Source organism: Myotis davidii, unplaced genomic scaffold, assembly GCF_000327345.1.
Source record: "Myotis davidii unplaced genomic scaffold, ASM32734v1 scaffold1184, whole genome shotgun sequence".
NCBI classification, from domain to species: Eukaryota; Metazoa; Chordata; class Mammalia; order Chiroptera; family Vespertilionidae; genus Myotis; species Myotis davidii.
In genome coordinates, this window is record NW_006294682.1 from 87,851 (window position 1) to 102,037 (window position 14,187).

General features: G+C 38.4%; 1 long non-coding RNA gene across 1 annotated transcript in view; it reads left to right on the forward strand.

Annotated features, from left to right (window-relative positions):
- Positions 1-11,647, forward strand: part of LOC107184002 — a 12,365-nt gene extending 718 nt beyond the window's left edge. The window contains exons 2-3 of the long non-coding RNA XR_001514822.1: positions 440-443; positions 11,636-11,647. This is a non-coding gene — a long non-coding RNA (uncharacterized LOC107184002). The remainder of the gene's footprint in view (positions 1-439; positions 444-11,635) is intronic.
- Positions 11,648-14,187: the final 2,540 nt, after the last annotated feature.

The following is a 14,187-nucleotide window of genomic DNA, read 5'->3' on the forward strand; positions in this document are numbered from 1 at the left end:
TATGCAATTCAGAAAATCAAAATAGCCTGTCCATTGTTAAACAAAGCAAATAGGTACATAAGCCAAACAGTAGGGTTAAAGTTAAACTATAGATGGTAGCTACCATACTTCACAGTCGCCATCTTTCCGGATCTCCTCTGTTAGTGATTCTCCATTTCTGCTGAGTTTTAATGCCCCATGGGGGTTGGCTTAAGATCCCACTCTTCTATATTGTCTGCCACTTCTCAGTTTCCTGTTAGATTGTTGAAGTTCCAAGCATTCCACCACTCCTCTGTTTGTGTCTGTCTTCACAGCCTTGACTGCCAGTTGGCAGGACCAATCTTCCCACTTATCCTGTCTGCCCGCTTTCAATCTTAATTTTTCAAGCAGCTGTTTCTGACAGGGCTATAGTTGGGGAGTTTGCCGTATGGCTTTCTGGGACTGAATGGCCTCTCTTTAGTCCAGTCCCTGAGGGCTCTCAGGGACTATTCAGATTTTTTTTGTATCCTTTGTAACACTCAGGGTGTAGTCTGGGTGTGGCTGTATTTGTTGTCTGGAGATTGCAGGTAGGGGCATCTTGTTCAGGAGAAAATGCCTGACTAGATCCAGAGTGTCAGGTATGTCTCAGTGCCAACCTGCCAACCATCTCTCCCCAACCTGCTCTTCTCCCCAGCCTCTCCCCAGACTTCACAAGTCCACACCTCTACCTGCATCTCAGCCATGGGTGAGCGTTTGTATTTGAAAGGTCCTATGAGCTGGGTTTAGCAAATAAAACAAAGACCAAAAAGAGGGGAAAGAGCTGTGCCACTGTGAGTTTCTGTCTCCCCAGCACAGTGGGCTTGGGCAGTTGTTCAGAATGTCCCATCTGGGCTCAACCTTTTCTGGCTGTGGGCTCAGATCTAGAATCCCCTGCCACCAGCAGCCCTGTGGACTTCCTTTCCACAGTGAGATGTTACACCTGTCCCAAGGAATGCTGCCTTGGTGCTGTGCAGCTTCCTTCTGACCCTCTGGGCTTAGAGGTCTCAGAATTCTCTCCAGCCCAGATCCCTGATTTTACCATTCTCCAGGCATCCTCTGCCCTTCCTTGCTGTGAATTGTCTCACCAGCTGTGTCTACTTCACCAATTTGCGGTGGATTTTATTTGATTTAGTTGTTCCTTCTATCTGCTCCAGGAGAAGGCTTGGGACACATTTACCTGTTCTGCCACCATTTTGTCTCTCTAGATCTTTGCTTTTTGATTTGTTAACAAAAAGGTAAAATGTGTGTGGGTTTGGTGTATCTAATGACAGTAATTAAATACCTGTAAATATTTATTTATTTATTAAAACTTTGAGTAACATTATGTTAGCCACTGTGCAAGTAATACAGATACAAAGCTGAAGAGAGTCATTGCTCCAAGCGGTACAGGGATTACAGAAAACCACTGATGAGTAAACAATCCTTATTGTTTGGTGCATTTATTAACCAAGTAAACTTAGGTGGAGGGAAAGGTGAGGAGGGGATTCAGGCAAAGCTTCACAGAGAAATGGCTGCTTGGCAGAATGGTGGGACTCAAGAAATGCTACCCCAAAATATGGCATCTTGACACAGTGAACATTTTAAGTTGAAGGAGTTTGAGGAAATGGCCGAAGCAGGAAGGCCATTCTGACCTTTTCCCATCCTTCTCCCCAAAACACTTCATGACAGAGGTGCCCTCTCTGTAGCACATGAAAAAGAGCATCCTTATCTTTACAGAGGGGTGCTGAGAATCCTGACAAGCAAACCCACTAAGTTTCTTCAGTTTACAACATTGACTCATAATCCTTAACCTATCATATTTCTACCATAGTTGACTCACCCTCAAACCTAGCATAAAAATAATTAGTCCCGTTACTTCAGGTCTTTATTTTCTTATGAAGGTTCCCATGTCATGTCAAATTTATTTTTATTTTTTTGTTAATCCTCACCTGAGGATATTTTTCCATTGATTTTTCTTTTTTAAAGAGAGTGAAAGAGAGAGTAAAAGACAGAGAGAAATATTGATGTGAGAAAAACATTGATTTGTTGTCTCCTGCATGATCCTTGATCAGGGCCTGGGCCATGTAGGAGTCTGCAACCAAGGTATGTGCCTTTGACCAGAATCAAACCCGGGACTTTTTGGTCTGCAGGTCAACACTCTATCCACTGAGCCAAACCAGCTAGGGCTAAAATTGATATTAAATAAATCTGTATGCTTTTTCTTGTTACTCTATCTGTCTTTGTCAGTCCAATTTTCAGACCAAGCCAGGGACCTTAAAATATCAAGGAAAAAATATTTCTCCCCTAAGCAATATAGCAGGTTTAGCAAATAGTATGTTCATCAAATAGAGTTATAAAGCAGCATAGTAGAATTGGGGAATTACAAATGATCCATCACAAATGAAATAGAAAGGAAGGAGGCAAGAGTTAAAATTTACTATGTCATTGTAAAGACTTTTTTGTGGGTAATGTGATAATATTAAATAGGGGAGAGGAATGATCAATGCATGTTAGAGAGAAATCTCTAGTCTGGAAGCTATGTGAAAGTGAATTAAAGGGGGTAAGCTCTAAGAAGCCACTATATTCATTTAAATGACAAATTATGCCTTGAACTAAGTGGTCCTGGCATATTTAGGAGATTTTAAAATCAATTAGATGTGGAACTGTGAGAGTAGGGGCTGATCAAGAATGGGTTTTAGAAAGTCTGTAAACCTTCCTCCAGAAAGGAAAACACATTTTTCTGGGGGAAATAATGTATTGTTTTCATCAGATCTCTAAGTAAGTTTATAACTAAAGCAAGGTTTAAACTACCACACTGTGCTAGTATTATAGTCACACTTTATTTAAAGCATAAAACCTTCCCTTCCTGGTATGGCTCAGTTGATTGAGCATCATCCTTGTCAGGGCACATGCCCCGGCAGGGGTCATGCAGGAGGCAGTCGATGGATGTTTTCTCTCCTTAGTCAATGTTTTTTCCTCTCTCTGTCTCTCTCCCTCTCTCTCTCTCTCTCTCTCTCTCTCTCTCTCTCTCTCTCTCATCAATAAAAATATTAAAGAAATAAAAATAAAGACTCAAAACTTTTCACAAGTGTTTTTTTAGGGTAAGGTTGCCAGGGTGAACTAATGAAGACAGAATAAGATACAGGATATAGCAAATAAAAATTTATGTTTAATTAGGTGTCTTGTACTTTTTTTGTATCCCTCCTGAAAGACAGCCAATCTGTAAAATAACATTTCTCTGGGATAACATGTTATATCCCACATTATTCAAGTACAAAGTTCTTTTAATTCACTTCCATTAATTAATTTATTCATGCAACAAATACTAATTGGTTGCCTACTCTGTCCATATGAGTACACATTAGTAAAAAAACAGATTATAGGCCTTTTCCCGAGGGAGTTTACAATGTAATAGGGGAGATGATTTTTTGGGGAAAAGTATATTAAAGAATTAATAGTGATAGAGAACAGTGTGAGCTTCACTCAGTGGGAAGGAAGCTGACCTAAGGTGAAGGGTTGTGAGGAACCTGGTCTAGCAGAAGGAAAGTTTTGGTGAAAGGACTAGAGGCAAGAAAGAACTATGGAGTTGTTAAAAAAAAAAGAAAAGATTTCGTGTAGTGGTCAAAGGAGAAAGAGGAAGCAGGAAGCAGAGTCATTTTGTAAGGCCTATTGAATATAAAATTGTGGCTCCTTATTCAAAAGGCAGAAAAAGGTGTCATTAAAGGTCCTAACAGATAAGATCTTTTTCTTTGTTTCATCATCTCTTTTGATTTGTCATGATTTTTTTTACTTATTTAGTATCATTCTAACTTAAAATTTTTAAGTTATAGTATTAAATCATTACCATAAAAATTTCCATTTATTTTATATTGGACAATGCCACTTTTTGAATGCAAATATAAAAGCATTTATTTATAGGCAGAATCACCAAAATTACACAACTTGTATTTCATAGTTCATACACACATGCATTTTATTCTTACCAGAACAGTAGAAATGGTGTTCAAAACTAACTCAATATTTTTTATTAATCTTCTTGATACAAAGACATTTTTCCAATACTCTTTGCTTTCAGCTTTTATTGATGGGTAAGGAATAAGGACTAAGTAGAAAGGAACTATAGGCTGCCATATCTTTCCCTTCCCCTCTATATCATCTCTTTCCGTGTAAGAGATTGGCTAATGCAGGGGAGTAAGAGTAAGAAAGGATATAATAGGGTCCCTTGGTCCTTTGTATTTCTTAGAATGCTATTGCCTTTTTCTGCAAAGGAAGTATAGTCTTTTTTGTTGTTCTTGTCATTGTTTTTGTTTTGTTTTAAGATGGCCTCTGGATGTTGTCAGCACTCTCTATTTACTCAGTTGTAGATACAGCACACTTTAACACTCCATTCCATTCTAGCCTTACTTCACTGCAGTTAGAATTCACTTTGAGCCTCACTAAACTCCCACATAATCATGAATCCAGTGGAATTTTGTGCCATAGGGTATAGGAAACAAGCATCAAGGAATGGTGGGTTCATATGTTGCACGTATTTCTCTTGCTTGTGAGCATGGACTTCTATTGTCCCACTGGACTTCACAACACAAAAACTCAAAGATGAAATTGAGAATTTCAGAATGGCAACAACAGAGCATTAAACCAAGTATGTGGTCCTGTGGGTCACAGGCCCATGAAGACAGCCTTACATGGGAGGAGATGGAGTGGAGAAAGGGGCAGGGACCAGACCATAAATTCTTGTTGTGCTGTTAGGATTTTTTGGTGTCTATAATTTTATCATAGCTTTCCACAACCTCAACTCCTCTTTCTCCTGTATGAAAAACCTATGCATACTTTAAATTTAACATTCCTTCCCTAAATCTATTCTATTATACTAATATAATTTATTCCTTTCAACTAAAGAAGATGTGAAAATGATCAAAACCTTCAATATCTATCTCTAGATTTGTCACAAAATAATAACAATAATGAAATAACAACAATAATAACATATCCTATATAATAAAGAGCTAATATGCTAATTAGACTGAACAGCTGAACAACCTTCCAGACAACCTTCCAGATGAAGGTGGGGCTGCGAGGGGCTGGGAGGGCTGAGCCCTTGCATGAATTTTGTGCATCAGACCTTTAGTTATAAAATAAAGAATCAACTATAAAGGGCAAATATTTGATGTGGTAGTTTGTAGTGAAAAAAAAAAAGCATTCAGGAGCAGACCTCAGGAGTCTCCAAGAACTCCTTCAGGGATAAATTTTGCCAGTTTGCAGGACTGTTGGATCTGGGGTGTTGGCCTCTTAATCTGTGTTCTGACACCCATTAATTCATTTCCTGTTTTCCATGACTGAAATACATCATGCACTGGTCATTGACTTGGGGTGTGCATGTCCATTGAATTTTAAAAAGGAAATCTTTAACACTCCATTCCATTCTAGCCTTACTTGACTTTGCAGTTAGTTCCCAGTGTCAGTTGCTGCATCAGAACTAGGTAAAAGAAAGAAAGAGGGGCAGAAGAAAGGAAACAAAGTAAACTTGTAGACAGAGGGCACTCTCTGAATATCTCCTTGATAGTATTTTTTCTTGATTTTAAATTTTATTCTTATTGGACATGCGCTATTGAATCACATTATAATTCTGCACTGATCTTTTCCCTTCCTGAACCTTGGGAAGCGGGTTGTCATTATGGACTCATGACACGCCTGTGCAATGTTAAACTGCATAGTCTGGAATCTTCCATGTTCTTAGCAATCATAAATGTCTGGGCTGGGAGACTGGCATCAGCTGAGAATAGTAACAAAAGGTTGTACATTGCTTTTGTCTTTGTTTTCCTTTAGATGCTCCTGTCTTTTTTTAAAAAAATTATTTATTGTCTAAAGTTTTAAATATGACTCCTTTATCCCCAATTGACACCCCACCTCCTCTCCCCCAGCCATTCTCAACCTGGGCAAGCCCTCACCGCCCCAGTGTCTGTGTTCATTGGTTATGCTAATATGTATGCATACAAGTCCTTTGGCTGCTCTCTAAATGTCCTCCCCTCCCCCGGCCCTGCCATTTGTCTCTGGATCTATTCTTGTTCATCAAATTATGTTGATCATTATATCCCACATATGAGTGAGATCATGTGATATCTTTTTCCGACTGGCTTATTTCGCTTAACATAATGCTCTCCAGCTCCATCCATGCTGTTGCAAATGGTAAAAGTTTTTATTTTTATATAGTGGCATAGTATTCCATTGTGTAGATGTACCACAGTTTTTTAATCCACTCATTTGCTGATAGGCGCTTAGGTTGTTTCCAAATCTTAGCTATTGTAAATTGTGCTGGTATGTAAGATGGGAAAGACTCCATAAGCAGCAAAATAGCTGACATATGTTGTAGCAATATCTTTACAGACACAGCTTTGAGGGGGATGGAGACTAAAGAGAAAATAAACTAATGGAACTAAATCAAAATAAAAAGCTCCTACACAACAAAAGAAACCATCAACAAAACAACTGCGTGGGAAAACATATTTGCCAATGCTATTTCAGATAAGGGTTTCATAAATATAATTTTTTTCATAAGTTTAAAGTTTCCAACACCCCGCCTTTACCTCCCTCCTTCCAGCCCCTACCTCCCCTCCAAGTCTTCACTACCCTATTGCCCCTGTCCATGGGAAATGCATATAAGTACACACTTTATTTGGTTTATCTATTCTCATCCCCACAACCCTACATCAGGGTATGCCAGTCTGTTCCATGCCTCCATGCTTTGGTTCATATTTTATTGGTCAATTCATTTTGTTCATTAGATTCCACAAATAAGTGAGATCATGTGATATTTGTCTTTCTCATATTGTCTTATTTCACTTAGTATAATAGCTGACATATGTTGTAGCAATATCTTTACAGACACAGCTTTGAGGGGGATGGAGACTAAAGAGAAAATAAACTAATGGAACTAAATCAAAATAAAAAGCTCCTACACAACAAAAGAAACCATCAACAAAACAACTGCGTGGGAAAACATATTTGCCAATGCTATTTCAGATAAGGGTTTCATAAATATAATTTTTTTCATAAGTTTAAATAAATTTAGTTTCTGCAAGATCATCTTCCCAGCACACTTCTGTCACTGAGTTTATCCTGTCTTATTTTGCCAATTCTTCTCTCTGGGTCCCAGCCGCAGATTTTTGACTGCTTGACTCTCTTTCGTTCTCTCTCTTCTCATTCCCATTTCCTCCAAGGTAGACAAGTTCTTTAAATTGTCCCAACTGTAGCCTTCATTTATCAGCATCAGTAAGCCCCCTGGATTTGCTCTCTGCAGTCTAAAAGAGAAACATTTTTGTACCAAAAATTCCAGCAGCTCAGTGCTGAGCTTCTTAAAAACATATATATATATATATGGGAAATGCATATAAGTACACACTTTATTTGGTTTATCTATTCTCATCCCCACAACCCTACATCAGGGTATGCCAGTCTGTTCCATGCCTCCATGCTTTGGTTCATATTTTATTGGTCAATTCATTTTGTTCATTAGATTCCACAAATAAGTGAGATCATGTGATATTTGTATTTCTCATATTGGCTTATTTCACTTAGCATAATATTCTCCAGCTCCACCCATACTGTCCCAAAGGGTAAGAGATCCCTCATTTTTACACCTGCATAGTATTCCATTGTGTGACTATTCCACAGCTTTTTTTATCCGCTTATTTACTGATGGGCACTTGGACTGTTTCCAAATCTTAGCTATTGTAAATAACACTGTTGTAGTAAATAACATAGGGGTGCATATATTCTTTCTGATTGGTATTTTGGGGTGTTTAGGATATATTCCCAAAACTGGGATCTCTGGGTCAAACGGGAGTTCCATTTTTAATTTTTTGAGGAAATTCCATACTGTTTATCAGAGTGGCTTCACCAATCTGCATTCCCACCAGCAGTGAACTAGTGTTCCCTTTTCCCCACAACCTTGACAGCACTTGTTGTTTGTTGATTTTTTGATGATAGCCATTCTGACCAGTGTGCAGTGATATCTCCTTGTGGTTTCAACTTGCATTTCTCTAATGATTAGTGACTGAGCATTTTTTCATGTGTCTCTTGGCCATTTGTATCTCCTCTTTGGAGAAATATATATTTGAGTCTTCTGCCTTTTTAAAAATAGGATTGTTTGTCTTCCTTTTGTGGAGTTGTATGAGTGCTTTATATAGCTTGGATATTAATCCCTTATCAGATGTATCTTTGGCAAATATGTTCTCCCATATAGTGGGTTCCCTTTTAAATTTTATGGCTGTTTCTTTTGCTGTGCAGATGTTTTTTATTTTGATGTAACCCCATTATTTTCGTCTTAGTTTCCTTTGACCTAGGAGAAGTATCAGCAAAAATTCTGCTACATAAGATTTCTGAAATTTTACTGCCTATGTTTTCTTCTAAGATTTTTATGGTTTTATGCCTTACACTAAAGTCATTTATCCATTTTGAGTTTATTTTTATGTATTGTGTAAGTTGGTGGTCTAGTTTCATCTTTTTGCATGTGTCTGTTGAGTTTTCCCAACACCATTTGCTGAAGAGGCTGTCTTTACTCCATTGTATGTTCTTGCCTCCTTTGTCAAATATTAATTGACTGTAATGGTGTGGGTCAATTTCTGGGGTCTCTGTTCTGATATATTGGTCTATGTGCCAGTTCTTGTGCCAGTACCAGGCAATTTTAGTTATAATGTCTTTATAGTATAGTTTGATATCAGGTAATGTGATCCCTCCAACTTTGTTCTTCTTTCTCAAGATTGTTGCAGCTATTCAGGGTCTTTTTTGGTTCCATATAAATTTTTAGAGTATTTGTTCTAGTTCTGTTAAGTATGCCACTGTTATTTTAATAGGAATTTCATTGAATCTATAGATTTCTCTGAGTAGTATAGACATTTTAATGATATTAATTCTTCTAATCCATGAACATGGTATACATTTTTATTTATTTTTTTTTGTATCTTCCTCTATCTCTTTCTTCAATGTCCTATAGTTTTCAAAGTACAGGTATTTTACCTCCTTGGTTAAGTTTATTCCTAGGTATTTTATTTATTTTTTGTTGCAATGGTAAATGGAATTTTTTTTTCAGTTTCTCTTTCAGAGAGTTCATTATTGGTGTATAAAGATGACATTGGTTTGTGGATGTTGATTTTGTATCCTGCTACCTTGCCAAATTCATTTACTAAGTCTAGTAGTTTCCTGGTTGAGTCAGTAGGGTGTTCTATATACAATATTACTTCCTCCTTTCCAATTTGGATGCCTTTTATCCCTTATTCTTGTCTGATTGCTATAAGATTGATGAACCCTAGCCAGGCTCATCAAGAAACAAAGAAAGAGGACCCAAATAAATAAAACCAGAAATGAAAGTGGTGCTATAACAATCAACACAACAGAAATAAAAATGTGTGTAAACAAATACTATGAACAACTATATGCCAGCAAACTGGGCAACCTGGATGAAATGGACAAATTCCTAGAAACAAACAATCGTCCAAAACTTAATCAGGAAGAATCAGAAAACCAGATTAGGCCAATAACAACTGATAAAATTGAAGCGGTAATTAAAAAACTCCCAGCAATGCCCTAACCGGTTTGGCTCAGTGGATAATGTCAGCCTGCAGACTGAAAGGTCCCTGGTTTGATTCTGGTCAAAGGCATGTATCTTGGTTGAGGGCACATCCCCAGTAGGAGATGTTCAGGAAGCAGCTGATCAATGTTTCTCTCTCATCGATATTTCTAACTCTCTATCCCTCTCTCTTCCTCTCTGTAAAAAATCAATAAAATATATTAAACAAACAAACAAATAAACAAACAAACAAAAAACTCCCAGCAAACAAAAGTCCTGGACTGGATGGATTTACAGGAGAATTTTACCAAATATTCAAAAAATAACTAACAACCATCCTCCTTAAACTATTCCAAAAAATTTAAGAGAACGGAACACTTCCAAGCTCTTTTGACAAAGCCAGCATTATCCTAATTCCAAAACAAAATACAGACACTACAAAAAAAATTACAGCCCAATATTCCTGATGAACATAGATGCTAAAATCCTCAACAACAAGCATATGTCAACATAATAAAGGACATATATGACAAATCTACAGCCAACATAATACTCAATGGTCAACAACTAAAAGTGTTTCCCTTAAGAGCAGGAACAAGACAAGGATGTCCACTTTCATCACTCTTATTCAACACTATAGTCTCAGTGCATGAAATTCATGCACGGGTAGGGTACTTAGGCCTGACTGGCAATCGGGGCTAATCTGCAAGATGACCAGTGGGGTAATCGGGGGGGCCTCCGCTGGCACCCACCTTGAGGTGACCAGAGGGGCGATTGGGGGGCAGCGCCAGCCCACTCGCAGGCCTGCCTCACCCCTTACTGCCATCCACCCAGCTGCCGGTCCTGCTCCTGTCCACTACCGCTGGTTGCCTCCCTCTGAGGGGCGACTGGCAGGGTGATCAGAGGCCCCCTGCTGGCACCCACCTTGGCTGGCCTGGGGCCTGTGGGCTGGGGCAGCTCCTCCATTGAGCATCTGCCCCCGGTGGTCAGTGCATGTCATAGTGACCGATTGTTCCACTGGTCATTCTGCTGTTTGGTCAATTTGCATGTTAGGCTTTTATTATATAGGATAGTACTGGAAGTGTTGAGGGTTTTTTTTTTTAATAGTTTATAAAAATATATCTTTATTGGTTTCAGAGAAATAGAGAGAAAGAGAAATACAGAAACATCAATGATGAGAGATAATCACTGATGGGCTGCCTCCTGCATGCCCCCTACTGGGAACTGAGCCTGCAACCCAGGCATGTGCCCTTGACTGGAATTGAATCTGGGACCCTTCAGTCCATAGGCCGACGCTTTATCTACTGAGCCAAACCAGCCAGGTCAGTGCTTAGATGTTGATATGCTAAATGGGTGAACAACGTAGATAGAAAATTTTCTCACAAGGCAATAGCCTGGCTTATGAAGCAACTGTCTTGATGCATAGTCCCATTTTGCATTTGTTCTTTTATTTGAGTGTCATTAAATACCTAATCTCTGCACATACATGTTTCAGGCAGATAGAGGCATAACTGACTAGAGTGCATCCTTATATTTTCAACTAGAGTGGGAAAAGAAAAAGAAAAATTTTCAAATGATCTCCTTAATTTTAGTTATAAAGCCAAAATCCAATTTCATAGGAATTCACCTAACAGCTCAACTTACTTTTGCTTTTTATTTCATCTTCTTTTCACTCTACCTTCTGCCAAAACTTCCAACAACAACAACTAAAACTTAAATATTATACATCCTTAAAAAGTATGCACACAATTGATACTTCATTCTGGTGGTAAAATGACAGTACTAAGGCAGAATAAAGAGAGATGATGGTATAACTGAAATTGAAGCATAAGCTCCCCAGTTAGCACAATTTGTTTTATTAGTAATTGTTGTGTTAATATTTACAACAAATTATTGTCCACATAGCTGTTGTAGAAAATGAAAGAATGAAGTGAATTTCCTTTAGATCATGGCAGCTCCAAAGTTACCTTCATCAGATTACCAGGCCAGAACTCTTTCTATGCCATACTGTGGGCCACGGGGTAGGGGTGGGAGGATATTGAAAGGGAGCAGGTATTCCCCAGAAATATAAACACAGTATTGAGCAGTCATGAGCTTGGCCCATGTGTGGGTTCTCTTCAGCTGCATCTTCAATGACAAATATCTCAGTGGCATTGAAAGCTGCTTGGGAACCTGCTCCAGTCAGTGACCATGGAGGCTGACAGCTCTGGCTGAGGGAGTCTGGCCCCTCATTAGAAATAAACCTCTGAGTTCAAGAAGGGTAGAGGGAGAATATTTAGTCCTTCCTCCTCTCTTTTTTACATCTTAACAGGGTACATTATTTGGCAGTCCAGATAATGAATCAGGAGTGTATCGAAATTAGCATGACATTCATTTATCAGAGAAAAAATGTTCAATTTTCATCTCCAGTTTGTATTATAGCCAAGGGCAGTGTCTCTATGTTTGTGTATAAATACATCCATCCTCTGTTTGTCTTCTGTCCAGAGACACTGTAGGCAAATCTGCTTTAATAAATGATTTTTTAAAGTGCTTTGCAATTCATACATAGTTGGTTATCCATGTAAAAGGTTTTTACACAAACAGCTAATAGCAAATGATAATGCATAATGCTACTTGGTGTCTATATGAGTAACAGATTTACAATAGACTGTTTCCCTGCTCATTAAATATCTGTCTTTAAAACCTATATTTACAGTTAAAATACTTATACCATATGGTTTAGGAAGGATTGTCCCTCTGTGGTCTTGAACTTTATTGAAAGAATCATTATTTATATGTAATGTAAATTTATGAATGGAAAACATTTATATTAAGTATTCTTAGTGGCAAATAACATAAAAGAGAGTGGCTATATTCAGAACAGTAGGAAATAGAGACAAATAGACTAGATAAAGGAAACTATTTCATAAAATGGCATAAAAGCATATGGAATACATTAACAAAAACAAGATAGGTAACATGTACCACATGTTCATGAGTTTAAATGTTCATCAGGCTCCTAACTGAGCTTTTGGAAAAAGAAGGACTAGCGAACAGCATGAACTTTGCAGAGTTGGACAGACAGGGACTGAAATGACATATTGATTAAGCAGAACTAGATAATGAAGCTATGGAATCTGAAAATCATATTTCCAGGGAGTGGAAAAATATCACAGATAAAGTTTTTGTTTTTAATTTTTTAAAAATCTCTCTGACAAAGTAAAAACACATTCTATTTTTCAAGAAAAAATACTTCACATTGAATCTTATTTATATTGTTTATTCACTTTTATTCAGTACTAGAGGCCTGGTACATGAAATTATTCATGGGTGGGGTCCGTCCAGCCTGCCCCAATAGGGGCCGATGGGGCTGGGCCAGTAGTGGGGAGGGAATGCGGGAGTTTGGCCAGTGGCCCTGCTGCCGATCAGGGTGGGGAGACTGATCAGTTGTAGGGCTGGCCAGAGAGAGGGGCTATGGGAGGTTGGGGGGGCCGATTGGGGCCCCCATTGGGCCAATTGGCCGCCGCAGTGCACGTCATAGCAACTGGTTGTTCTGGTCATGCCGGTCTTTCCAGTCATTTCACCATTCTGGTCACTTGGCTTTTATATATATTTAGATTCCTTCACCCCTACTTTTACCAAACACACACATATACTTACATATATACATGCATGCAATTTGACCCTAATGCCTCTGAGATATTTGCTGTTTTTGTGGATAGTCACCAACGAACACATCAGCTAACCATAGTCCTTATTCCCAGTTGCACTTGTCACTAACTTTTAAATTGACTATTCATGGAGGACCATTTAGAGAAGTCAAGACAATAAAAAATCAGAGGCCTCTGATAATTCAGTTGACCAAATAAAGAGCATATAATAAAAGGGAATTTCTAAAACCACTTAGTTACTTTTAAGGCAAAAATGGGACCATAGAATAAGAATTTTTAATGGCTTGAGAACAAGCACATTAAAGATTAAAAATAAATAAATATAAAACAAAAAAGAGAGAAAATGCAAATAAGTTAACAAAATAATCATGGGGATATAAAGTACAGTGTAGGGCGCGGCTATAGGGTAAGCCTCGGACTGACCTGTTGGCAAAGCCACAAACAAGTCCCAGCTTAGAGGGCACAGTCCTCTTAGCATAATTAGGCTTCTAATGGGCTGTGGGAGGTGCAGCAAGTGCTGCCAAAACAAGTGAAACTCACAAGAACATTGTAACTATGGTGACCACTACCTTGTTTACCTCTGGTTATAAAATAAAGGCTCAGCTTGCCGTCTGGGACCTCTCTGTGTCCTCAAAACTTTAGCCATCACTGACCTAGACCCAGCTTATTCTCTCTGTCTGTCATTTCTTCATCCTTTGGCTGCCCTCACTCAGACTTTTGAACCCTTGGCTGAGCTGGCTCAGCACAGTACAGCATAGGAAATATAGTAAATAATATTGTAATAACGATGTATGGTGAGAGTTGGGTACTAGAAACATCAAGGGGAACACTTTGTAAAGTGAATGATTGTCTAATCACTACCTGTATACCTGAAACTAATACAACATAATATTTAATGTAAACTTTAATTGAAATATATAATTTTTAATTTTTTTATTAAGACATTACATATGTGTCCTTATCCTCCTATTGCCCCTCCCCCCCCCATGCTCATGG